The following is a 2,787-nucleotide window of genomic DNA, read 5'->3' as shown; positions in this document are numbered from 1 at the left end:
TATAAGTGCATTACATTTTCTAAAATAAACAAAAATACTGAGAAAAAAAAAAAGGAAAGAGGACATATGGCATCCTTTTGAACAATAGATTACATTTAAGGCATTGATTTGAGAAACCCAGAGATAATGTGTTGCAACCGGGAAATCTAAAAAAAACTGGATTAGACACCCAATACACTTATTTATCTTTAGGCCTTATTAGCAGAGGCTCCAGGACCCTCAACAAAACCAGCAGCAGGAAAGAGGACATATGGCATCCTTTAGAAAAATAGATTTCTGGAAAGGCATTGATTTTAGAAACACAGAGATCATTAGTTGCAACCGTGAAATCTAAAAAAACTTAGATTATACACCCAGTACACTTCTTTATCCTTAGGCCTTTTTAGCAGAGGCTCCAGGACCCTCCACAAAACCAGCAGCATGAAAGAGGACATATGGATCTGGCAGAGGAAATGTAGTGGGGGGAGGGGTTCCAAAGGCGAAGGAAAACGAGGAACTGGAATGTGAGGGTATGGGCCAGGTCTGGAAGTTCAGCAGGAGAGCTTGAGGCGGGAGTTGCTGTTAGTGCTGCCGACAAAACCTATGACGGATAAGGCAGGCAGAAAAAAGGGAGGAGGTTAGGACACTAAAAATAAATAAATATATCATTGAGACAGAGTACTGCAACAAATCGCAAGGACTGGAGGGACTGTGTAGTAACCTGAATGTTACGTCTATGCAGCACTCTTCAGGTTGGAGTAGCCTGACATCAGAACCACTTGCTGTGGATTGAAACACAGAAATCTTGCTTGGATGGTGGACTAAAAGGACACAGTTTCTTTGTATAGACTGGAACAAAAAAGGGAAATTGGAGGAATAGGATTTTTACCCTAGTTTGGCAGCTTTGCTGCCCTTTTATACACAGATGAATGAAGACCCCATTCGGAAAGGCAGCAGGTCAGAGAGCCAGAGGTGATGCAGCACATGCAGGTGTGTCTGCCAGTATGATGAAAAAAAGGACTTCTCACAAGAAGCATCGAAATAATTTGGTCCAAGCAAACCAATTTCCCAGCCCCGGAGGAATATTGTAGGTTGCAGAATACAGCATGGTTGGAAAGAAGGTAGTGGCCCAATAACACAATGGAAAGGAACTGTATTGGATCAAGTGCCAGTCAACCCATCCCTTTATCTTATTAAATATGATGGATTTGATTGTGTCTATGGACTAGAACTCCACAAGGACGAGCGAGTGTCTGCTCTTGAAGTTCTTCCAGATAGAGTTGCTTCATCTCGAATTAGTGATGCTCACTTGGCAGACACAATGATTGGTAAAGCTGTTGAACACATGTTTGAAACAGAAGATGGTTCTAAGGATGAGTGGAGAGGAATGGTCTTAGCAAGAGCTCCCATAATGAACACATGGTTTTATATAACCTACGAGAAGGACCCAGTTTTATATATGTATCGGCTATTAGATGACTACAAAGAAGGAGATCTCCGCATCATGCCAGACTCTGATTCCCCTCCAGCAGAAAGAGAACCAGGAGAAGTTGTGGACAGCCTTGTAGGAAAGCAAATGGAGTATGCCAAAGAAGATGGCTCAAAAAGGACTGGCATGGTAATACACCAAGTGGAAGCCAAACCCTCTGTTTATTTCATAAAATTTGATGACGATTTCCATATTTATGTCTACGATTTGGTGAAGACATCGTAGATGTATTATTTGACTTATTGCCAAACAGGTGGATTTATTAAATGTAAAATATGTAGACATACTTGTCCACTTCTGTCCAATTATGTGACGCTTCAGATTCCAGGCAAGCCTGCAACCCCTTAAAGGAAGTAACACAGTTTTGTTGCTAAGAACAAAAAAAAAATTTCCACATCAAAAGGAAACAAACCACGTTCTGTGAATTACAACTCATTTTGCATAATGGAATTTATCCTTTAGAAGGAAACTGATCTAGTAGTGGTGAATTCAAACAAATTTGGTGAAGACATCGTAGATGTAATATTTGACTTATTGCCAAACAGGTGGATTTATTAAATGTAAAATATGTAGACATACCTGTCCACTTCTGTCCAATTATGTGACGCTTCAGATTCCAGGCAAGCCCGCAACCCCTTAAAGGAAGTAACGCAGTTTTGTTGCTAAGAACAAAAAAAAAATTTCCACATCAAAAGGAAACAAACCATGTTCTGTGAATTACAACTCATTTTGCATAATGGAATTTATCCTTTAGAAGGAAACTGATCTAGTAGTGGTGAATTCAAACAAAAGAAGCATGGATGCAAGAGACAAACTGGGCGAATTCTGTAAATTTTCAAAGTGGGGGGAAAAAAAGGTTATAAAAATGTAATTGTTGTATTTCTTAAGCACTCATTCCTCATCAATACAAGTCCAGTTTGGTATATCTAACTACTATAACATAGTTATCAGTATGTATTTCAAGTAAAAGTATTTTTCCCAGTGTTACTTATGTCTTATAATGTGGGGAGTGTGATGCTGCAGTTCAATTATCCAGCTGCCCAGTGATGTAGGGTCTTTTTTTTCCTTTGGTCCCTCTTGTTACAACTTTCTGATTCATAATATTTTGTTAATTTTTGTACCTGTTTTGTCAGAAATCTTGTTATAGTACAACAATTGACAACTTATTTCCATTTTTTTTTTATCTCATCCCAGTAAAAACTATTATTCAGCAAAAAAAAAAAAGAGGACATATGGCATCCTTTTGAAAATTAGATTACAGGAAAGGCATTGATTTTAGAAACCCGGAGATAATTTGTTGCAACCGGGAATTTGAATCA

General features: G+C 38.6%; 1 pseudogene; it reads left to right on the top strand.

The window, feature by feature from the left end:
• Positions 1-731: 731 nt before the first annotated feature.
• LOC128662263 (spindlin-Z-like) lies at positions 732-1,736 on the top strand (annotated as a pseudogene).
• Positions 1,737-2,787: the final 1,051 nt, after the last annotated feature.

This window comes from Bombina bombina, chromosome 6 (genome assembly GCF_027579735.1).
Source record: "Bombina bombina isolate aBomBom1 chromosome 6, aBomBom1.pri, whole genome shotgun sequence".
Taxonomy (NCBI): Eukaryota; Metazoa; Chordata; class Amphibia; order Anura; family Bombinatoridae; genus Bombina; species Bombina bombina.
Note: the sequence above shows the minus strand (reverse complement) of the source record. Positions and strands in the feature narration are given on the sequence as shown.